General features: G+C 35.7%; 1 protein-coding gene across 3 annotated transcripts in view; it reads right to left on the reverse strand.

Annotated features, from left to right (window-relative positions):
• LOC114053917 (phosphoprotein associated with glycosphingolipid-enriched microdomains 1-like) overlaps positions 1 to 25,651 on the reverse strand; it is a 230,057-nt gene that overhangs the window by 61,887 nt on the left and 142,519 nt on the right. The window lies entirely within an intron of this gene.

A 25,651-nucleotide genomic window follows, 5' to 3' on the forward strand; every position in this document is an offset into this window, starting at 1 on the left:
CTCTTTCTGGTGGTTCTTCCTATTGGTTCTAATTCTTACTTACAACATCACTAATGTGAAAATATGTTTAATAGGAATGTATATGTATAGCCTATTTCAAACTGCGTGCCATCTTGGGGAGGGTGGTGGGGAGAGAGGGGAAGAAAAACTTAAAAATCAAAAACTTATGGAAGTGATTGTTGATCAAGCAAAATAAATTAATTAAAAAAAAAGAAATTTGGCTATGAAAAGAAGAAATATAGCATAATAGCTTGAGGAAATGACAGTGATGATATCAATATCAATTTTTTTAAGGATGAGAGAAGCCCTGAGCCTCAAACAACTCTTTAACACGTTGTTGTTTTTTTGTTTTTTTTTTACAACATTATAGACTAAATGTCTTCTGAGTTGATGGAAAGTAGTTTCCATGCTTGAACATCAATGAAATCAGACTGTTTACAGAGTCATCCACCATCATTGCGACATAGTGGAAAAAATGATAACCTTGGTGACAGGAAAATCCCGGGATCGAATCCTGTTACTGACAATTGATGTGTGATGCTGAACACATCATGACTTCTGTGAGCCTCAGTTTCCTCATCTGTAAATTTGGGACATCTGTAGGAATAACCTCAGAGTACTGTTGGGAGGATCATGTAGTACTTATGTAAACCTTAAAGCAATACTTAATTGTCAAATAATATTAATACACATTTAGTTTAGAAAATAATTGGTTTTCTTTATATAGTACATGACATTTTACCATTAACATCCTTTCACCTGAAAATCTAATGGCCCTCTGTGTGTTACCATTGTAGCAATGACTATGGTTGTTACAATTTTTTGGTAAATTTCACCTTTGTGTCTATGTCTGAACTAGTTCATAACTTTTAAATTTCATCTACTTCATCACTCATATTCTGTGTTCTATTTTTCCTCAGGAAAAATATAGTAATATTACATCTACACATAGAATTTGAGAGGTAATATAGCATAGTGGATAATGATGGCCTTTGAAAAAGACCTGGGTTCAAGTCCTGTCTGACACACATTGGCTGTGTGATGGTGGGCAAGTCATTTAACTTTTCAGAGTCCAAGGCAAATCTTAAGACTATAAGCAGAAGAAAAGGTGCCAACTTGCACTGGTAGAGGGAGCTTCCTCACCTTGGAGTTCCTTGTAATAGCAAAATCATTAGTCCACTCCCTAGCTCTATGCAAAAGCTAGTTTACTGGAATACAGGCTCAAAGACTTTATCTTCATTTATGTCTTTTCAACAGATAACTCAGGGCAAATATCAAACTAAATTCAAGTTCAGTTCTTTCAAATTTTTAAATTTGCTGAAGTTATAGTAACTACATTTTATTACCTTGATTCTATCCTGCAACAAGGAAATATAATTCTATATTCTACTCCTGTGGCTAAGGGCAGTGAAAGTCAATCTATGGCCCTTAGGAAGGAATCTTCAAGAATTTTTTTTTTCTTACAATGGCAAGGCAGTAAATCAGGTAAGACCTTATAAGCTGAATGCTAATGATCAATTTGGAAAATTTTCACAGCTTATGAATATCAGGTGTTCTCCCTCTAGATTCTTTCTTGGGTTTAAAAAATATTTTTGTTTTTTGTTTTTCCCATTTGTGAACTCTGAAAAAGACAGAGGTTGGTAGATGGAGGTGATGGTAGGTGGTAATGGTTCAAAATAACTAACATTATGCCATCTCTTCTCAAAGGTAAGCTTTACTAGTTCCTTCAATTCACGTTTGGCCAATTTTAAGTTTTAAATTTTAAATTTAAGTTTTAAGTTTTCCAGTTAGTCTGGTCAACCTCTTTTGGACAGCTCCAGCTTGTTATTGGCTCTACCTCAAAAAAAGAAATTCCTAATAATTAATACTGAAGAGAGACAAAGCCTAATATTTGATAAGTAATGAGCTCACTTCTCTGGTAATGTCCAAACATGGACTATAGCTGGTGATTTGGATGAGATGTTGAAGAGAGAGAGAGGACACATGTTTCTGATAGGGATTACAGTAGATTTGTTCTCTAAGACCCCTTTCCATGCTAGGAATTCAATGTTCTAATATCAATATACACCTCACACAAACTCTGTGGAGCACTGGGCAGAATGTTTTGGGTTATATTGGTATAGTATTTCTTCTAATTGGAAGGATAAGTTTCTAATGCCTTTCTGTAGGAGTCTTTAAGGAAAGTCTTTTGTAGAATTTTTTTTAAAGTCTGGACTAGGTAACCTGTGTTTAGGTTTTTATTTTTAATTTTTACATTTAAAAATTTTATTTATTTTTTAAATTATTTTAATTATCAAATTCCATGATTCTGTGATTAAAATGTGAGTAATCCATTATCAGCAACTAACATTTACTAAGTATTATAGACACCAGCACTTAAGCAATTAGTTATTCTTAGTTACATTAGCTATACTATAGTAATACTTTAAAACTTTATCATGAGAAAAAAAATTTAAAGGATAAAGCAATCCAGCATTTAAAAAGCCCAACATTTTAGATCAAAATTATTATGCCCATTAGTGCATAAAATTCCTCCTTTCATACCACTGTAATTGTGTTTAATAGTGTATGAGATGGCTGTTTTTGGAGAAAAGTAACATTTCTACCAGTTTCCAAAGAGGAAAACAACATATTCTAAATACTCCTAACAAAAATGAACACTTCTCATTTCATGTAGGAAACTAGACATTAATTTGCTTAAAATGTTATTAATATACTGTCTAGACATCCATTAAACATCCCTAATGAATAATGTGGAAAATATAACAGCAGAGTTGAATCCTGTGAGGTTAACCATTTAATTATCTCTCATGTAACTATTAAGAGACACCTCAAGGAAAAAAAAAACTTCTAAAATCAATGCGAGACAAGTAGTTCTGCTAATTATTTAAAAAGAGATTTTTGCAGAAGAAAAGAAAATCATATTTTGAATATCAAGTCATTGACAACCAGTAAATCCAGCTCTCTAATCTAATTGCCACTGGGAAGAGAAAGATTAGTCTTTGTTCTCTGCTCACTGGTTTAAATAATACATAGCAAATGGCTTCATTCCAGTTCTTTCTGTAAGCAATTATTTATGGTGGTTATGTAATTATTTCTTCTCAGCAATCAAATTCTTAAACTTAGTAATAAAATATTTTCCAACTTTTTTTTACATGACTTTTAAAAGATCTTTCTAAATAATCAGGGATATCCTTCCAGGCTTAAAAAATTTTATAAATGTTGAAATCAGGTTATTTATTTATTTTGATCAAAAGGCTAGGCAAAAAAATGATTAGAAATAGAAGGGCTTTGAGAAGGGACTTAATGAAAGACTATTTAAAACCCAAGATGATCCATTAGATGAAGAATGTTTGGTCACAGCAGTCAATAAAATAGACAACAATACAAAATATCTCAGTATATTTATGCACTCGGTATCGTGTGGTCCCTTCCCATTCCTGAAACATTTGATGATATCCCCAAAGTCTATGTGTTGTGGCCTCAATACAAAGAAAAGATAATGAAAAGGAAAGATGATGAAAATTATATTGAAAAATATGGTATGGATAAAGAAATAAAAGCAGACAAAGGGGCTGCGTATTACTCAGTTCTGTGTCTGTACATCATGATTACTTGAAAAAGAAAGTCAGAATGACACTGCAGACGGTGAGCACCAAATGATCCCATTAAAAAATTGCATTGACTTAACAGACAAGATCAAATTCAACTGTATTTTCAGAGTAAGCTGTGTGTAGTTAGATGATCCTCAGGTCAGGGAAAAGGTCACACAAAATAATGAATACCAAATCAGAAGAAAGGATAAAGGATAAAGGTGGGGAAAAAAAGACACTAATTTTGATTAATGTAATTCCAGCCCTGCCTGTTTAAATATGTTGTTTATTCTAAAAAATAGGAATTGGACACAAGACTATCACAATTTCTTAGAGGAGTTTAACTAGATGTAAAACAATTACCACAACAAGGAGGCTGAAAGAAAGAGTCCACAAAGCCACCTTAATCAGTAAACACACTCTCCTTGACTAGTGAAAGGACATGGCAGCCAATGTCAACAATGAGTGCCAGTTTCTCTGCCAAAAATGAGAGGAAGATGACCTATGATTATAAGAGTGACACTGATACTTCAAAGACCGAACAACAGTTGACAAGAGAACAAGCTTAACCTGTGACCAGCATCAAGGGCATTTTAGATGGCACTGGAAGGGGAACAGCTAGGAAGGAAAATGAAACATCTTCAGATGCTTTTATAGTGACCCATCTGCATTGGTAGTGGCAGGATAACCACTAATTTAGTACATGATGTACTAAATAAGGAAGTAGCAATGACATCTGAGGAAAACGAAGTCACTAATATGGTTGGATATGACCAAATGCACAAAGAAGAAATCTCCGTGTGAAGTGACACAATTTTAAAGGCACCTAGGTATCACTTTTCAAGGTCTTTCAAAGAAGGAGCAGATTCCAAAAGAATGGAAAAGTTTACAAATGGTATTTTTTTTAACCAAACAAAAAAAAGTGACTGAGAAGTATAGTACCCTCTGAAATATCCCTGACAAGTTGTTAACTATTTTTGCTAGAAGGCTTCTAGTGAAAGCAAATCCACTATACATGGAAGAAATCCATTCCATTTGACACAGCCCCAGATGTTAGGAAGTTTTTCCTTACATCAAACTTGAATTTTCTCTTCTGAAACTTGACCCCATTGGTCCTAGTACTTGCCCTCTGAGACCAATGGAATGTGTTTCTTTCACATGAGATTTCTTCAGATATCTGAAGACAAGCATACCATTCCTGTCTTCACTTCAAGTTTTCTCTCCTTCAGGCTAACCTATTTCCAGTCCTTTTAGCTTATCTTCATATACCATGATCTGGAGGCCCTTTGCCATACTGGCTGCCCGGTAGATTAAAGACATTTTTCCTAAAATGTGGCACCTTGAACTAAACACAATACTCTAGATATGGGCTGATGAGAGCAGAGGGCAGTAGGGCTATCACCTCTCTCATTTTGGAGAGTCCTAATCACACCTAAGGGCAGCTAGGTGGCACAGTGAATAGATAGAGTGGTGGGCTTGGAGTCAGGTTGACCTGAGTTCATATCTGGCCTGAGACACTAGCAATGTGATGCTGGGCAAGTCACTTAACCCTGTTTGCCTCAGTTTCCTCCTCTGTAAAATGAACTAGAGAAGGAAATGGCAAATCACTCCAGTATCTTTCCCAAGAAAACCTCAAAAGTGGTCATGAAGAGTCAGATACGACTGAAAACAACTTAACAAAAGCAGACGTAAGTATTTTTCAGCTTCCATATTGCACTGCTGATGCATTTTAAACATGGAGCCTACTAAAATATTGTACTTTTTTTTTCAGACAAACTAATATCTAACTATGCTTTCCATATCTTATACTGACCTCTTGAATTTTCTAGGTATGAGCAGGCATATAAAAAGGTGCTCTTTAGTAAAAATACTTTTTAAACATCAAAGACATGTGTGAAGAGAAAATTATGTGGGCCGGTCATGCATCAAGAATTAGAAGCGACAGATGGTCAGACCAAGTGTTATATTAGTAGCACTTGAGATATTAATAGAATCAAAGGAAGCACCCCACATGTTGGGTGGATCCTCTTTGGAAGATTTGCGGAAGACATTAAGGAGAAGAAAACAGGGTAAGGACGTATCTGTGTCAATGGAGAAAGTACCCACACTGATGAAGTCAGAGATTACATCTAAATTACTCTTAATTTCTGAAAGCCTCATAAAATTGTCTATAAAGTACAGATGACTACATCATTGCTGAGATGTCTTACTATAAAATATTTTCAAGATGCTTTCAAATATAAAATGCTAAACAATTACTATGTATTTTCATGATTGACCAAAACATACATCTAGTTGTACAAAACAGTAAAATAATATGACATTTTATTTGTTATAGCCTTATAATTCCAATGTTTTTAGTGTGGATGTCAGTGCTAAAGAAAGGCATATTTGTTAGATACCTACTTGCCAAATGCTCCAGAATTCCCAAGGGTAAAAGATATAATAGAAATCAATACAACATGATGGCAATAATAATTTACCTTTACCCTTCAGGCTATTTTGTACTTCCAATTTTTTTTTTGTTTGTTGCTTACAATAGAAATATTTGCCTTAGTAAGAAAGATACAAGATGTAAAACAGTATATGTTGTTTCTTGTAGATGAGACTAAAGCTACTAATGGTAAATTTATGTCTGTGCAATATTGTGGTCAAAAACTTAATGTTAACAGTTCTCTCTGCATTGTTGGCATGTTGAAGTTTTTGGCTTGATTTACAATTGTGGCTGCTTCTCAGACTTGTAATTGGCCCAGTGTCACTGCTCAGAAAGAATTCTCATTTGTGTTTAAATCCATCTGGAGATGTTTCTTCTGCCTTCTTTATTTTAGGCAGCTTCTGGTCAGCTTGCCATACCACACAAAACTCTTTGGCCATTGTGTCATCATCCATCTGGGACACATGTTCAGTCTCATGTTGTATTTGCAATGAACATCCATGTGTTTTTGGTGGACTATTTACATTCTAGGACTTTTTTTTTTTTTTAGTGAGGCAATTGGAGTTAAGTGACTTGCCCAGAGTCACACAGCTAGGAAGTGTTATGTGTCTGAGGCCGTATTTGAACTCAGGTCTTACTGATTCCAGGGCTGGTGTTCTATCCAATGTGGCACCTACCTGCCCCCACATTCTGGATTTTATTACTGCTAACCCTTACCTTCAAGTGTAAGACTATTGGAATAGACAAATAGCCAAAAGTCATATACAATAACCATCGCTGCCTGTGACACATTTAGGAAAATGTCCTGTTATCTAATGGAATTAATGATGAGCTTACTCCATCACCTGTGAAGTATTCATTTCCCTAAACATCTAATCCAGTTCCTTCACAAATATTTAATCTTTCCATGGCCCTTCTCTCATCTTTCAACCATACTAACAAATGATGGGTCTATAATTATGTGCTTATTATGGTATAAGATATTCACTGGAGTAAATCAGATAACCAATACAATAATGATTTGGAGATCAAGTTTGTTTTGGAGTTTTGGTGCCACACATAAATGTACCATTCAAAACAGGAGGCTATAAAGTTATGTATTTGTATGTCAATTACACTCATAAATAAAGCTTTCAAGGATCTGTTAGATATATTCTGCCACAAACATATACATTTACGACCTGACATCTGGATCAGCCCTTTTTCTTTAACTAAATGGCTAATTAGAGTTTTATTAAATTTAAGTGATAGTGATCAGCATCAAGATTCTAATAGCAGCATTAGCTGAGAACATGACAACTTTCACTGAAGCACAAAGCTCTAAGAGTTGGAGGATAGAAATGTACCTTGTTATAAACAAATTCAACATAGGAAATTATGTTTCCACAAAACAGGACAAACGGGAGATGGTTACTTGATTAAAGCATTCATCATAAGGATCCTTTAATTAATGAATTTTCTTATTCCACATAACATCAGATTTAGTTTCAAAAATTAGATTTACTTAAAATTTTTTCAGGAACAAAAACATTTTTTATACAGTATGATATATGGGTAAAGCTCATAACACCTTTAAGCCATGAAATTTCATAGCTGAAATGGAGGCTAAGAAAAAAATCCAGCCTTACAGCCTCATTTTACACCTAAGGAAGCATAGATTCAAAAGATTAAGTGACATCCTAGTTAGTGGTAAAACCTACCTATGATGACTCTAAGGCCAATACATCATGCTATTACTTAAACCATCCCAAGAAAAAGAAGCTAATGGTGCTAACACAATAGTGATATTTATGTCCTTTTAACATTTAAGCGGCACTAAATGCTAAGTATGGAATTTTGCCCATCTACGTAAGATGGAACAGATCCAGGTTGAGAGTCTCTAAGACTGAGACAATAGGCAAGAACATAAATAAAGTGGAACACACACACACAACTGATGATGATCCCATTATTAGAATATTTGGAAGTGAATTAAGAAACGGATAAGGTCTGGCCAATGAAGCAAGGTGCATCCTGAACCTCACTGTTAATGCTGGCATATTTGATATTTGGTTCTTTGTGTCAAATATCTCTACTGGCATTTGAATGTTTTTGATACTACTTGTTACTAGATTTGCTTGTTAGAAGAAAGGATCTGGTTTTTAGCAGTTTTGTCCTTTTTTTTGAAAACTGTCCCTCTTTTCAGGTTTCAAACATTGGATCATTCTCTAAGAAGGTAGCATTATATACAAACCTGTATTTTAAATCCCTGTTCTCCACTTCTGTCGTGTAATACCTTTTTGTGATGCCATGGGGGAAAGACCTACAACCCAGCCTCTTAACAAGAGTTTTTCTGAGAATCCTGTTCAGGCACTTAAAAACCAAGGAAGGAGACAGTCTAAGATGATGCAGCAGACAGGAAGGGAGATAAGACTGTTTGTTTGACATTCATAGGGTGGAGCTGCAGGAAGATAGAGGTTACAAAGGGCTCTTCAGATGGGAGAAGGTCAAAGAAAGATTAAATGCTTGTCAAAGAGCCAGATCAGGTATTTGGGGAAATGAATACTTCACAGGTGAGGAAGTAACCCTACCATTAATTTCATCGGATCTAAGAATATTTTCCTAACAATGTCACAGGATATAAAAAAAATCATCCTCACTAGACTTTTAGTATGTCAACCACTTACATTCATTTTGTGTCTGTTTTTAAAAGTTATTTTAAACAAGGGTACAATAACTCCTGAAACAAAAGAATTGTAGGACAATAACACAAGTCTTTGTTTACTAGTAGACTGGTATAATTTTCACTCATATAAAAATGGAAAAAAACTATGGAAAAACTAACTCTGATATCAAGACGAATATTTGATCAGTCCAGGCAAAAATAATCAATCAAAAAGTATCTGTTAAATGCTTACTATAAGCTGGGTAGTGTGCCAAGAGCTAGAGATAAGAAGAGGGGAAAAATCAGCTCCTGCCTTCAAGAAGCTTATATTCCAATAGGGGAGACAAGATTTTATACATACATACATACACACACACACACACATCTATCTACCTATCTATCTATCTGTCTATCTGTCTGTCTATCTAGGAACATATAAGATTACAGTCTGTGGAAGGGAATTTTAGTGGGGAAGCAGGGAACAGACGGGTGAGGAGGAGATGGGAGACACACTAGGAAAGATCTCCAGCATTAGGTAGAATGAGCTGAGCCCTGAAGGAAGCCACCGCGTCTAAGAGGTCAGGAGGGAGAGCTTTCCCAGCAGGGGGGCAGTCAGTTTGAGTGTATAAGAAATCTGATGAAGGAACGACCATTTTAAATTGTAGGGACGGGGAAAGCTTCATGGAGGAGGTAGCCTCTGAGTTGAGCTGTGAAGTGTAGAGAGAAATAGACTAAAAAGGGAGGCATTTATTCTAAGCTTGGGGGTGGGTGGTATGTATGAGCAAAAACTCAAAAAAGGGAGAGGGCTGAATGAAAGTGATCCAGATTGTCTGTAAGAGGATATGTGAAGGGAAGTAATATGAGATAACACCAGAAAGGAGAACCAGCTAAGGCTCTGAAGTCATGGTGTTACATGTTCAGAGCAGTATATTGTTAGAAAGATGACTCATGCAACACTGTGGTACAGTGGATTAGCAAGGAGTAGATAAGCAGCAGAAATAATTATTAGGAGAATATTACAATAATTAGAGGCAGCTTTGAGTCAGGAAGACCTGAGTTTGAATCCTGCCTCAGACACTTACTAGCTACATTGACTTTGGGGAAGTCATTTAAACTCTCTAGACCTCAGTTTCCTCATCTGTAAAATGGGGAAAATATTACCATCTACTTCCCAGGATTTTTGTGAACATCAAATAAGATAACATATTCAATGTACTTTGCAGAGCTTAAAGCATTATATAAAAGCTGGCTATTATTATTGCTTGTTTATTAAAATTATATTTATTATTAATATATTAATATTTATTGTTATGAAATGCATAACTGACCTATGGTGAAATATGGTAGAAATAAAAAGGAAGTGTTGGATGTAAGACCAAATTTAAGTATTGTCAATAAACCAGAGTTATCTTTCTCAGTTGTTATTAATGGTCCATTTGTTAATTCAGGGAGTTACAAGTCTTAAACTCATATATTTAGAAAGGCACAAAACGCAGCAATCACCAGTAAGACTTTGCATAAATCTTATAAATCATAAGGTCCTATGTAAATGTAATTTGAAGTTGCTACTATTATTAAGAAGCAATTTAATTTCTCTTGATAACAGTGACATAAGCATGACTATAAAGAAATCATAATAGTAACCCACATTTATGACACTTTATAATTTGTAAAGCATTTTCCTCCCAACAACCCTGTTAAAAAAGGTAGTATGAGTCTCATTGTCCCCCTTTTACAGATGAACAAACCGAGTCTCCCAGAGATTAAATGGCTCCTTGTTACCCAGATAATATAGTATGTGATACAGCAAGGATTTAAACCCTGGTATCTAAATGACTGCAAGACCAGTGCTCTTTCCACTAAATCATGCTATCCCTCTAAATGATAGATGCCATTTATTTGCACTTTGACAAAACTTTTATTCCAAACGATACAATAGTCTTTCAGTTCTGTCATTTTTTCAGTAATGTCCAACTCTTTGTGATCCCATTTGGAGTTTTCTTGGCTAAGATACTGGAGTGGTTTGCCATTTCCTTTCTCCAGCTCATTTTACAGATGAGGAAACTGAGGCAAACAGAGTTAAGTGACTTTCCCAGAATCACACAGCTAGTAAGTGTCTGAGGCCAGATCTGAACTCAGGAAGATGAGTCCAGGCCTGGTACTCTATCCACTGAGCCACCTAACTGCTCTATAATACTTTTTACATGCTCTAAAAGCCAAGAGTTGACAAATTTTTTCTCCAAAAGGCCAAACAGTAAATATTTTAGGCTTTGTGAGCACAGGCAAACTTGAAGATATTACATAGTTACTTATGTGACAAGAGAAACAAATTTCCACAATTTTAGTTGAATCAATTAATAGCATTCATATTAATAATAATATCATGTTTCTTCTGCTGCTTCAATCAAACATGGCTGAATTAACTCACCACTGGTAAACAGCTTTCCTTGCTTGGCTAACAAGTGAGCCACTTGGAAACTTTTAGCTGGGGCCTCATTTTCTTTTTTCTTTTTGTCAAATTCTGCTATGATGAGAGAATTCCATATTAAATTTTCTAATTTTCTGACTTTTTCCTTGTGAGTTAGGAATATTGTGATGAGTGAATAGTCTGGCATATTGACTTATATTGTATTCTCACACCACAGCTAGAGTGTGATTGCATAATAAACACAATGATTTGCCATCTAATTGATAACAAAATAATCCATACTCCACTGGGCCTTAAATGTTAGATATTCAAAGTATACTTTTCTCTTCTTGTTTTTGACATGATGGGTATTTACTGGTAATAAGAAAAAATTAAAATAAAATGCTATGGTAAGCTGATACACATAGCACTCAAAATACTGTCAAGTTATAAATTAGAACAATGAGATTTGTAGGTCTCTGAGCAGCAGTGCAAAGCAATGACAGTGCCATATATGGGTTGGGCCATAAATACTCAACTCTGCCACTGTAGTGTGAAAACAGCTATGTTGTTCTACCTTTGTTTTGAAGAGGACCAATGACATCACAGGGTGATGTCTTGTCTTGTGTGTGAATTAGATTTAAGTGAGGCAGAGCTGCACAAAGTCATCAGCCTCATTCTCTTTTCCAGAGTCATCAAAGTGCAGCGGTAGGAGAAAAGTCAAGATAACTGGCTATAGCCCAGTATGCACTAAATGACCTTGGGATCTTTGATGTCTGACAAAACTTTGAGCACTCCACAGCGCCTGCTTCATCCACCTTCATGGCCATTGAACAAATTATTCTCATCGAGTCATTCTGCAGGGGGAAGTCTTCACATGCTTGGGGTGGACAATCGCCTAACTCCCCTATGGGTTTGAAGCTTGTCAGTTACTACTGTCAGGCTGGTTTAGCCCATCTGCCAAGATGGTTTTACCAGAGTGTGGCTGCTGCACATGCCACAGCTTCTTGGAGCCACAAGTGAGAGTTGGGTGAAACGTGGATACCAAAGGTGGATGAGCAACCCTAAAAAGGTGTTAGTCTTCCCTGAACACTCTATACACCAAAAAGCAGTTACAGACAATATGTAAATGGATGAGTATGGCTGGGTTCCCATAAAAATATATTTATGGACATTGAAACATGAATTTCATATAATGTTCATGTGTCACAAAATAGTATTATTTCAATTTTTAAAAATTATTTAAAAATGTAAAAACCATTCTTAGGTGGTAGGTTATTCAAAAAACAGGTGGTGAGCTGGATTTGGCCCACAGGCAATAATTTGCCAATCTATGCTCTAAATCTAAATCTAAATAGTCAGGTACTCAACCATGGTTTAAGCTGGAAAGACATGTTGATTTGAGGAAGATTAGGGCTGGATATAAATCCATTCATACACATACCCACAAATACACATTGTTAATCATTTAGAATATAGAAGATATGTACAAAAATAGTCATAGCAGCTCTTTTTGTGGTGGCAAAGAATTGGAAATTGAGAGGATGCCCATCAATTGGGGAATGGCTGAGCAAGTTGTGGTATATGAACGTGATGGAATAATATTGTGCTATAAGAAATGATGAACAGGCTGATTTCAGAAAAACCTGGAAAGACTTGTATGGTCTGATGCTGAGTGAAGTGAGCAGAACCAAGAGAATGTTGTACACAATAACAGCCATATTGTGCGATGACTAATATTGATAAACTTAACCCTTCCCAGGAAAACAAGGATCTAAGACATCTCCCAGAGGCTTCGTGATGGAAAATGCTATCCACATCCAAAGAAAGAACTATGGAAGTTGAATTGCTATTTTTTTTCTCTTCTGTTGAGTTTTGTTTCCTCTTTCTGATGGTTCCTCCTATTGGTTTTAATTTTTACTTGCACCATCACTAGTGCGAAAATATGTTTAACAGGAATGTAAATATATAGCCTATATCAGATTGTGCACCATCTTGGGGAGGGTGGTAGGGAGGAAGGGGGAGAAAAATTTTAAACTCAAAAGCATATGGAAGTGATTATTGATAAATCAAAATAAATTAATAAAAAAAAGAATATAGAAGAACAGAAAACATTGGGCTCAATGATGGGACTGTATGTCTGCCTTCTGAGGACCAGAATAATTAAGTTCATAGCAGTTCATTACCAGGTTGGTTTCAGGGAAATGAACTTTTTTGGCCATAGCAAATGTCAGAAACCACTTAATAAATGACAAGAAAGAATGAGACCTGCATTGTTGGAAGGAATATTCACACTGGCAAATGTTATACCCCAGACAGACCTATCACCTTTCAAAATATGTTCCTCAAATCTGAAACAATTCATAAAGATAACAAGACTGACAATGCCAAGTTTCCATTCAATAATATAGTCAAAGTCTATTATTTGCCCTATCATGTTACACTGTGGCTGTGGTCTCACACTTTTTGGTCTCAGGACTCCTTTACAATCTTAAAAATTGAGTAACCACCAAAGAGCTTTTGTTTATGTGGGTTATATCTATTGATATTTTCCACATTAGAAATTAAAATGACTTAATATTATGACCTGGTATTATCTTTATCTTTCTCCAGGCTGCACAGCTGATTCATCTCCACAGGACTTTCTCTACCTGGCTGCCCCAGATACCTACTTTTTGCACTGGCCTAAATTTTTAGTTCCTTTTTGTGGGTTATCTTCCCCATCAGAATGTAAGCTTCTTGAGGGCAGGGACTGCCTTTGTTTCTGCTTCTATTTCTATTCTCAGCACTTAGCAAAGTGTCTGGCACACAGTAACAGCTTAATAAATGTTGCAAACAGACTGACTGAAAATAGTTCTGACCTCACTGACACCTTCAAAGAGTCTCAGGGATCCCCAGGGTTCCCTGGTCTACACTTTGAGAACCACTACTCTATAGAATAAAATGTATCATTCTCCAAAAATATATTTTTAAAAAGATAAACTATATGTTACTATAGCATTCATTTTATAGACAATAAACAGCACATTGTACATATAAGGTGTCCCAAAAAGTAATATTTTTAAGCTTTAATAACTTCAGAAGTATAAAGATTACAAACTTACAAAAAACAACATCTGAAAGGTTAATTCTTTAAATTTTTGCATTTATTTAGACTTGTAAATTTGTAATTATAAATTTTCAGTATGAATTTTAACAAGATAGAGTACCCTGTCATTTTGCATTGCCTGTCCAACAGTTTTTTGATGATGCTTTCTCAAATCAATAGGAGGTCTTCGTGCTTGGCCACCTTAGACACTTAATCTATTTCCATTAAATTTTTTCTTGTGGGGTAACATCAGAACTGTTGTGCATGTTTCAAAGACTTATTCAAAAACTTATTTAAAAAACTTATGACCTTAAGCTTGGATTATAAATGCAATCTCTTCAGTCACTGAGCTGCAGCTGATGAAAGTTTTTAGAAAATTTGAAAATCAGCTAGAGTGACCACAAGACAGTGGTTATGAAGAATTTTAATAAGAACATATTTTAAAATTTTAATAATCAACCTTGCAAATACTTTTTATGTTTGTAGCAGTTGTACTTATGACGTTACTAAAGCTTACAACTTCACTAAGATCTTTGGGATGCTCTATGTAACAGCAGTATAAAACGTGTAACATATTTTTATAATAAATGTACTGACATTTTGGGGAAAGATTTAATTGTCCTTCAATTTATTAAAATGTGACAGGGCAATTATTAGAAATGCAAATGTGACTTGTAGTTTTCTAGACTAGTAACAATGTGGCCATCAATCAGATGTAGCTTAATACTAATATAATATGTTCATTCTTTTAATTTATTTTATTTTTAGCACTTTGTCTCTTTACATTTTGAGTTTCAAATTTTCTCCCATCTTCTGATGCCTCCTGAACCCACTAAAATGGTATTAACTAATTACACATACGAAAACATGCAAAAGATATTTCCATATTAGCCATAGTGTAAAAAAGGAGCAAAAACAAAATTAAGTGAGAAAATTATACTTCAATTTGCACTTAAAGTTAATCAGCATTTTTTCATCATGAGTCATTTGGAATCATCCTCCCTAGCATCCATTATTTCTAAGAAGTATGAACTGGTACCTCAGAGATGTTTTAATTTTGATTTCTCTAATCAATAGTGATTTACAGCATTTTTTCATATGACTATAAATAGCTTCGATTTCTTCTTCTAAAAACTGCTTGTTTATATCCTTTGACCATTTATCAATTGTGAAATGGCTCTTATTTTTATAAATTTGACTTAGCTCCCTTTATAGTTGAGAAATGAGGCCTTTATTAAGATAAACTTGTAAAATTTTTTAATATTACTCCATTGTCTATGGTACCTTTTAAGCAACATTTATTTTCCCTGTTTATCTTTTAAAATCAGGTCTATTTTTGCTTTTGCTTTCTCTAAGATCATGACTTCTGGCCCTGCCTTTTTTACGTTAGTTGAAGTATAAAAGATTCTGTTCTAGCCCTTTATTTTAATCCTTGTACCTTTCTGTTTCAAGTTTGTCTTTCAAGTTTGTCAACTGTCTCAAGTGTGTCTCTGACACAAATTGTTGGATTCTGGTTTCTAATCTATTCTATCTGCTGCTATTTTCGGGGTTAGCTCATCTCATTCACACTCACAGTTATGATTGCTGTGTCTTTCCCTCCATCCTATTTTTTTTTTATTATCATTCTCTCCTTTTATCCTGCCCCTCCTCAAAAGTCTGTTTTGCTTCTGACCACTGCTTCCCTTAAGCACTCTCCCTTTTCTTATCAACCCCACCCCTAACCCCGTATCTTGTATTCCCTTCCACACTTATTTCCCTATTGGATAAGATCCTTCTTTCTCATCCCTTAATTTTTTTTTGAGATCATCCCAACATAATTGACTCACACACATGCCCTCTGTCTATGTAGACTCCTAACTGCCCTAATAATACTAAAGATCTTAGAAGCTGCATATATCATCTTCCCATATAAGAATGTAAACAGTTTAACTCTACTAAGTCTCTTATGATTACTCTTTCATGTTTACCTCTTGACGCTTCTCTTGAGTCTTATGTTTGAATGTCAAATTTTCTATTCGGCTCGGGTGTTTTCATCAGGAATACTTGAAAGTCCTCTATTTCATTAAATATTTATTTTTTCCCCTGAAGGATTATACTCAAGTTTTGCTGGGTAGGTTATTCTTAGCTATAATTCTAGCTCCTTTGCCTTCTGGGATATCATATTCCAAGCCCTCCATTCCTTTAACATGGTGGCTGCTAAGTATTCTGTGATCCTGACTATGGCTCCATGATATCTGAATTGTTTCTTTCTGGTTACTTGCAATATTTTCTTCTTATCCAGGGAGCTGTGGAATTTGGCTACAATATTCCCAGGAGTTTTCATTTTAGGAACAGTGAATTTTTTAAATGTCTATTTTATCCTTTGGATCTAAGATATTGGAGCAGTTTTCCTTGATAATTTCTTGAAAGATGATGTCTAGGCTCATTTTTTTGACCATGGTTTTCAGGTAGTTCAGAAATTCTTAAATTATTTCTTTTTGATCTATTTTCCAGGTCAGTTGTTTTTCTGATGAGTTATTTCACATTTTCTATTATATTTTCATTCTTCTGACTTTGTTTTACTGTTTCTTGATGCCTCATGGAGTCATTAGTTTCCACTTGCCCAATTCTAATTTTTAAGGAATTATTTTCTTCTGAGCTTTTGTACCTGTTTCTCCATTTGGCAAATTCTGCTTTTTAAGGAGTGCTTTTCTTCAGTGAATTTTTGCACCTCTTTTACCATTAGGTCAATTCTGTTTTTTAAGGTGTCATTTTCTTCAGCATTCTTTTTTGTTTCTCTTTTATCTCTTTTCGTATTTAATTCTCTTTTCATAATTTTCTTGTATCACTTTCATTTCTTTTTGCAATTTTTCCTCTATCACTCTTATCTCTTTCTTTAACTCTTTCAGGAATTCTTGTTGAGCTTCAGTCCAATGAGCATTTTTCTTTGAGGCTTTGTTTATATCTATTTTTATGTAGTTGTCTTGCTCTGAGTTTATGTCTTGATCTTCCCTGCCACTGGAGTAGCTTTTTATGGTCAAGCTCTTTTTTTTTTTTCTTTGTTATTGTTGTTGTTTGCTCATTTTCCCACCCTATTTCTTCACTTCGAACTTTATGTTCAAGTTGGACTCTGCTCAACTAGGGATGGGGAGGTACTATCCTAATGTTTAGGCTTTTTTTGTGCTACTCTTTTAAGAGCTAGTTCTTGGAATCTGCAAGTTTTAGGTGCTTCCAAGGTGATGTGATCTAGGGAGAGGTGGGGTCACTGCTCTTTTCATCTGTACCAGGAAGGATCCCTGATCTCCTGGAGCTGCAAGTGCTAGCACTCCTCAGGGCCCTGGAACAGTGACTGCTCACAAGTCCTCCTCTCCTCCATGGAACTACATCTCAGGACTGCTTATGAATAATAGAGTTGCCAAATAGTACCAGCTATACCTAGTTCCAAAAAAGGGTCCCCTGGAATCTCTTTCTGACTAGCTATCTAACCCCCTTACTGTTTCTGAGCTGAGGGCTCTTAAAGTTATTGCTGTTACCACTGCTATCATAGCAGCCTCCAAGGCCCACGCTGGTGCTCCTGCCCCACTCTAGGCTCACTCTTACCCCAGTGTCACAGACCTCTCCTGCTGACCTCCTAAGTTGTCTTAGGCTGGAAAAATATTTCACCCTGACCTTTCATTAGTTCTGCTCCTCCAAAATTTGATTTGAGGAGTTATTTTAAAGTTGTTTGGAGGGGAATACAGGGAAAATTCAGCTGGGTTGCTGTCTATTTTCCACCATCTTGGCTCTGCCCCTTGACCAATGCCTATGTTCATCCTTCTAACTAATTTTTTTTTAATCTGGTAAAGTACTAGACTATATACACACCATTTTCCAGAAACATAACTCCCATGAATATCAAAATAAGACTATTATGTATCTTTAAATAGTTTTATGTAATTATTATCTCATTTTGTAAGTTATTAAGGTACACTGTGTAAACCCTCTGGGTCTCAGTTTTATATAAAACAAAGAATTAAGACTAAGGGACTTCTAAGTTCTCTTTGAATTTTAAATTCAGTGATGTGCTGTGATACCCAGCAAAGGACTATGATGAGTATTTGAACAATGTATGCTTTCATACAAGCTTTGAGATCATGGTGAGGGTGTGAAGTGGGATAAAACATGATATACTCTAATCCAGCAAACAGTTGGATGAGATAAGTTTCTGAGATCCCATTATAGACCTACAATCCTGTGACTGTAACAAGCACTGTCACCCTAATTGGATTCTAAAGGAATTCTTTATTTCATTTAAATCTTTCAAGTCTGTCTTTAAAATATCATTCAGTGTTTTATAAACTCAGTTTTAGCAAATTCCTTTGTAAAGAAATACTGATGAAATTTTATTTGCAAGGAGCTAGATATTTTCCTTTAGTTGACATTACTACTCAGATATATCTAAGTAGCCATATTTCCCAAAGGAAAGAAAATATGGTCTTTTTTTAAATGCAATTAAGGGTACCCTCAGAAATTTGTATGTCAATTTATTACTCTAAACAGTTAGTACTCAGGACAGTTTGGTTAATTCTCAGAGAATAGTGATGGTTGGGCACTGAATGAAATAAATGAGAATTTATAAATATTTTCATTCCTCATATGCATATCTTTAAAAGTAATTCTTGTCCACTAAAAGAGCCCTTGACATTTAAATTGAAATACATATATAGATATAGATATATTTTGGTTTTCTCTGGAGCAAAGAAAGTCATCACGGTAACTGCTGCCAAACCTAGTCAGCTCTAACAAATTACATACTTTGATCCTGTGCCAAAGTAAATGTCATGAAATGTAAGCTTCTCCATACTTTCTCCATCCTTACTTTACCTCTCTATTCAATAGGGGAAGAACATAAAATATTTAGCAAACTCTGAGAATAGATTTTGAACAGCAACACTAATTTTCAGGGAGTTTGTAACTGAGAAGTTTGGAGAAAATAGCATCTTGTTTCCTATTTTGGATAATAAAATTAAGTAATTATTTTATGCATTGTTGTGATGGTGGCAAATCTATGTGGAATTTTTTTTTAAAGATGTGATATTTCTGTTTTTTCTTTCCCCCAATGGTTAGTGTGCACATTCTTGTCAACTTTTTATGTTAGGATATTAAAATCTCCCACAAGAAGCCATCATTACTAATGTAACCTCTAGCAGCTTTACATTATATATATTTTAAATTACAATGTGGGATAAAATAATTATTTTAAAAATGTATGTGGGTTTATCATTGTAGTTACTTCTATCATTGAGGAAGATCCCAATAGTAAAAGATCCTCATGAAAAACTGTGGCCAAAGAAATTCATCACTTGGTAGCCAAACCTATTGTGATACATGTCTTTAAACTTGGCTGGGCTGGTATTCAAATAACAGAAACATTATCTGTCGCCAGTCTCAGACATGAAACCATGACATCTTGAGAGGTCTTGCCAGAGATCATACTCTGCTGTAAAGTAAATGAGCATTTATTAAGCAGCTACTATGTGCCAGGTACTGTTCTAAGTGCAAAGGACACAGAGAAAGGCAAAAATAGTACCTGCCCTCAGGAAGCTTATAGTTTAATAGGGGAAACAACACGAAAACAACCATGTACAAACAAGAAATATTCAGGATTGGCATTAGATTTAAAGGGGGTCAGGAAAGGCTTACTGAAGTTGAGGTTTTAGATAAGATATGAAAGAGTCCAGGAAGTAGATTTATAGAAAGTACTTCAATAATACAATTCAATTTAATTGAACAACCTTTTATTCTGCTCTTCTTAGTAATATCCTAGGTATTGGGGTTACAAAAACAAAAATAAGGCAGAGTAAGAAGTAAATTGCCATAACTCTCCCACATTCACCTCCAAACAACCATAAAATAGCACCCCAAAACAAAACCTGGAATAGAAGAACCAGCAAAAAGACAAGGTGAAACAAACTTGGAAGATTAGTAAGAAAGGTCTGTCTTACTCAAGTAAAAAAGGAATGCAGTCCAGGACAGGAAGTGTCCCAGTAAGACAGCAGCAAGCCCCACTTCAGCAAACCAGTGGGAGAGCCTAAGCCCCAGTGTGGTAGAGCAAGCCCAGGACCCCTAAGGGCCTCAGCCCAGCCAGGGGAATGGGCAGACTCCAGCACCAAGAACCGCCATATGCTTTAGGATAGCCCCAGGCAAAAATACAGCTGCCAATGGCCAGACCCCCAAGTGTTTTAGCATAGCCTGGGAGAAATGCAGAAACACCCCACCATGCCAGACACCAACACTAGGACCCCAGCTCAGCACCAGATAAGCTGCCAGACCCCTGTGGCCTCCAGCAGTGCCAGCCACCTCCTACCACAGCCCCTCAGCATAGCACCAGACAGGAAGGTCCCCTGTGGGCCTCAGGGCAACACCAGTGCAGCACCAGGTAAACAGCCAGGGCCAATAGCCCCTGGCACAAGAAGTCTGAGACAGTGCCCCTTCTACCCTGGGAGAAAAGCTCAAATTGAAAAGAAAGGAAAAAGGTAAAAAATAATGAACAAAAACCAGCAAAAAAAGAATACGATCATAGAAAGTTGTTATGGTGACAGGAAAGATCAAGACACAAACTCAAAAGAGGAAAACAACACCAAAACACCTGTGGGCAAAACCCCAAAGAAAAATGGGAAGTGGTCTCAAGTCCAGAAAGAACTCATGTAAGAGCTCAAAAATCATATAAGACAGTCAGAAGAAAAACTGGGAAAGGAAATGAGTGTGATGCAAGAGAATTATGAAAAAAAGAATCAATAGCTTGGAAAAAGAAAACAACTGCTTAAAAAGTAGAATTGGCCAAATGGAAAAGGATGTACAAAAGCTAACTGATGAAAATAACTTGTTAAAAGTTAGAATTGAGGGGCAGCTAGGTGGCGCAGCAGATAGAGCACCGGCCCTGGAGTCAGGAGGACCTGAGTTCAAATCCGGCCTCAGACACATAACACTTATTAGCTGAGTGACCTTGGGCAAGTCACGTAACCCCATTACCTAGCCAAAAAAAAAAAAATAGTTAGAACTGGGCAAGTGGAAGCTAATGATTCTATGAGACATCAAGAATCAAACAAATTCAAAAGAATGAAGAGGTAGAAGAAAATGTAAAATACCTATTGGAAAAACAATTGACCTGGAAAATAGATCCGGGAGAGGCAATGGCAGAATCAATACACTACCTGAAAGCCATAATCAAAAGGAGAACTTGGCCAGTATCTTTCAATAAATTATCAAGGAAAACTGCCCTGATGTCTTGGAACTAGAGGGCAAAATAGATATCAAAAGAATCCACTGTTCACCTCAGGAAATAGGTCCCAAAATAAAAACCCCAAGGAACATTATAGTCAAATTTCAGAACTATCAGGTCAAGGAAAAAATACTGCAAGTGGCCAAAAAGAAACAATTCAAATATCAGGGAGCCACAATCAGGATCACACATGATAGTAGCTGCAACATTAAAGGACTGAAGATCATGGAACATGATATTCTGGAAGTCAAAGGAGCTAGGACTACAACCAAGAATCACCTACCGGGCAAAAGTAAGCATACTTCAAAGGAAAAAATGGTCAATCAATGAAGTAGAAGGATTTCAAGCTTTCATAAGACCAGAATTGAACAAAAAATTCAATCTCTAATATCAAGACCCAAGAAAAGCCTAAAAAGGTAAAAAGGGAAAAGAAAATATAAGAAATTCAATGAAGCTGAACTATTTACATCCCTACATGGGAAAATTGATACTTGTAATTCTTAAAAATTGTACCACTAATAGTACAGCTAGAAGGAATATACATAAATAGGTGGTACAGGTATAATTTGAGAGAATGACATAAAAAATTAAGGGATGAGAAAGAGGAAAACACTTGGTGCAGAAGGAAGGAAGAGGTAGAATGGGGTAAATTATTTCACATGAAGAGGTTCACAAAACCTATTACAGTGGAGGGAAGGATCAGAGGGTGGGCGATGGGCATCACTTGAACCTTACTCTCATCAGTATTGACTGAAAGAGGGAATACTATGCACAATCCACTGAATATAGAAATCTATCTCACCCAACAGGAAAGTAGGAGGACAGTAAATTAAGTAAAAGGGAGGGGACACTGACAGAAGGGAGGGCAGACCAAGGAAGGTGGTAGACAGAAGCAAAACACTGTCAAGGAGGGAAAGAGTGAAAGGAGAGAGTGGACAAACAGGAGGAAAAAGAGGATGCAGGGAAATACATAGTAATCATGACTGTGAAATGTGAAGGGGATGAACTCTCCCATAAAATGGAAGCAGATAGCAGTGGATCAAAAACCAGAATGCTGCAATATGTTGTTTACAAGAAATACACTTGAAGCAGAGAGACACACAGAGTAAAGTAAGCAAAATCTATTATGCTTCAGCTAAAGTAAAAAAAAAAAAAAAACAAAAAACCAGGGGCAGCAATCCTGATCTCAAACAAAGCAAAAGCAAAAACAGATCTAATTGAAAGAGATAAGGAAGGAAACTATATCTTGCTAAAAGGTACCATAGACAATGAAGCAGTATCAATACTAAACATACATGCACAAGTGGTATAGCATCCAAATTCTAAAAGGAGAAGTTAAGCAAGTTATAGGTTCGTAACTAAAACAAGAGATAGAGAGCACTACAAAATATAAAATAGATAATTTTTATTATATTAAATTAAAAATCTTTTGTACAAACAAAACCAACTCAACCTAGATTAGAAGGAAAGCAGAAAGCTGGGAAACAATCTTTATAGCAAGTGTCTCTGATAAAGGCCTCATTTCTCAAATATACAGAGACTAATTATAAGAAAACATGCCATTTCCCAATTGATAAATCGTCAAAGGATATGAACAGGCAGTTTTCAGATGAAGAAATCAAAGCTATCTATAGGCATATGAAGAAGTGTTCTAAATCATTTTTGATTTGAGAAATGCAAACTGAAACAACTCTGAGGTACCACCTCACACCTACCAGATTGACTAATATGACAAAAAAGGAAAATAAATGTTGGAGAGGATGTGGGAAAATTGGGACACTAATGCATTGTTGATGGAGTTGTGAACTGATCCAACCATTCTGAGAGCAATTTGGAACTATGTCCAAAGGATAACCAAACTGCACATACCCTTTGATCCAGCAATACCACTACTAGGCCTGTATCCCAAAGAGATCATAAAAAATGGAAAAGGACCTATATGTGCAAAAATATTTATAGCAGCCCTTTTTGTTGTGGCAAAATATCAGAAACTGAGGGGACACCCATCAATTGGGGAATGGCTGAGCAAACTGTGGTGCATGAATGTAATGGAATACTATTGTGCAATAAGAAATGATGAACAGGCAGATTTCAGAAAAACCTGGGAAGATTTATATAAACCGATGCAAAGTGAAATGAGCAGAACCAGGAAAACACTGTGCATAGTAACAGCAACATTGTGTGATGATCAATATGAATGACTCAGCTCCAAGACAAGTACAAAAGACTCATGAAGGAAAATGCTATCTACATCCAGATAAAGAACTGATGGACTCTGAATGCAGATAGAAGCATACTTTTTTCACTATTCCTTTTCTTGTTTTTTTTTAATTTTATTTTAATCTGTTTCTTCTTTCACAACTGTGACTAATATAGAAATATGTTTTACATGATAGCACATGTATATCAAATTGCCTCCCATTATAAGAAGAGAGGAGTGGAGGAGGGGAGAGAGAAAAATTCGAAACTCAAAATCTTGTAAAAATGAATGCTAAAAATTGTCTTGATATGTAATTGGGGGAAAAAATAAAATACTATTACAAAGACAAAAAAATCTCTAGCACTGGAGCTTACATTCTAAGGGAGATGACAGAATTTGTGTACATATACACAAGTAAGTAAATGCAAAGTATAAGGTAATTTAGAGAATGAGACAGTGTTGATAACTGATGGGATCAGGAGCCCATTGACAATCTTCCTGACTCCAGGACCAGTGCTCTATCCACTGCACCAAGCTACTCCTAAAATGGTACAAGTTGGGGCAGTTAGGTGGCACAATGGATAAAACACCAACCCTGGAATCAGGAGCACCTGAGTTCAAATCTGGTCTCAGACACTTGACACTCACTAGCTGTGTGACTCTGGGCAAATCACTTAACCCCAATTGCCTCACCAAGAGAAAAAACAAAAACAAAAACAAAAACAAAACTCTAAAATGGTACAAGTCCCAAGTGCTACACCAATGCCATAAAGACATTAAAAAAGGACCAATGAATGGCCTTCAAATATTCAGTAGATTCTCTTCATAGGATTTACAGAAATATGTGTATAAGAGTTGCCCAGGATTAGAAGTCTGCATGCCATCTGCATGGTGGAAGGAATACCAACACCACTGAACTCATGGATCCATCTAAGGATTTAAATAGATGAAAAGCATTGCTTACAGCAAATTAAGGCTGAACATTACTACATGGAGGATGATTTTTTTTCTTGAACTTCTTTTAGAATAACTACCTAATTCTAACTCAGCATTTGTGAGATGGAGATTTAGGGCAAAGAACTTTCTACCATGCTGTTAGAAATACAATTTCCTCTTGACTTCATCATGCCTATAATCTTTTTTCTTCTCAGACTTTGCTTCCTAATTACTAAAAATTAGACAGAAGAGTTAGACAGTCCCCTCAATTTCCAATATTTTGCCACCACAAAAAGGGCTGCTATAAATATTTTTGCACATGTAGGTCCTTTTCCCTCTTTTATGACATTAGACAGACAATTAGACAGAACTATAAATAGCTCATATCCTAAAACATCCTATCCCCATCCTCATCCCCAATTAACACACGTCACTCTCCCGTTATTCTGCTTCAGAGCTCTGACTGTCAGGAATGGTCATCATTATTAAGCTGAATGTAAAGCACAGGCTTATATATCACATACTTTCTTCTTTGCTATATGTCTTTAATCAAAACCCAGGGATGAAATAATCTCTGTGGATTACCTCTTCTATTGGACAATGACAGGCTTAAAATAAATTGAGAAAACACAATCAGATGAATGATTCCCTAATAATACACAAACACAAAGTCAACATTTGGCTTCCATTAGCAGCATTTGGTAAGGCCTAATAATCATGAGGTATAATGAAAACATATAAACTTTTATTAGGGACAAAATTAAAATATCACTTAAATTATTACAGATTTTATTAACTATTAATAAATGCACTACATTTGTTAGTACAATGTATCATATGATATAAAAAGCTCATTAGCATGAAATACTTATTTTTAAAGGATGATTTACTAGAAATAACATTTTATTACATAGGTATACATAAATCAAGAAGCCTTTCCCAGGCTTCCTTTGCTTTAGTTCTTTCCCTCTGAGATTATCTTCAGTTTATTCAGTATATATCTTCCTTGTAATAATTGTTTACATGTTATCTCCCTTATTGAACTCTGATGGCAAGGACTGTTTTTTTTGGGGGGGGGTGATCTTTTGGGGGGTCCTTTTTTTTCTGTG

The sequence above is a fragment of the Vombatus ursinus genome, unplaced genomic scaffold (assembly GCF_900497805.2).
Source record: "Vombatus ursinus unplaced genomic scaffold, bare-nosed wombat genome assembly UNPS02014812.1, whole genome shotgun sequence".
Taxonomy (NCBI): Eukaryota; Metazoa; Chordata; class Mammalia; order Diprotodontia; family Vombatidae; genus Vombatus; species Vombatus ursinus.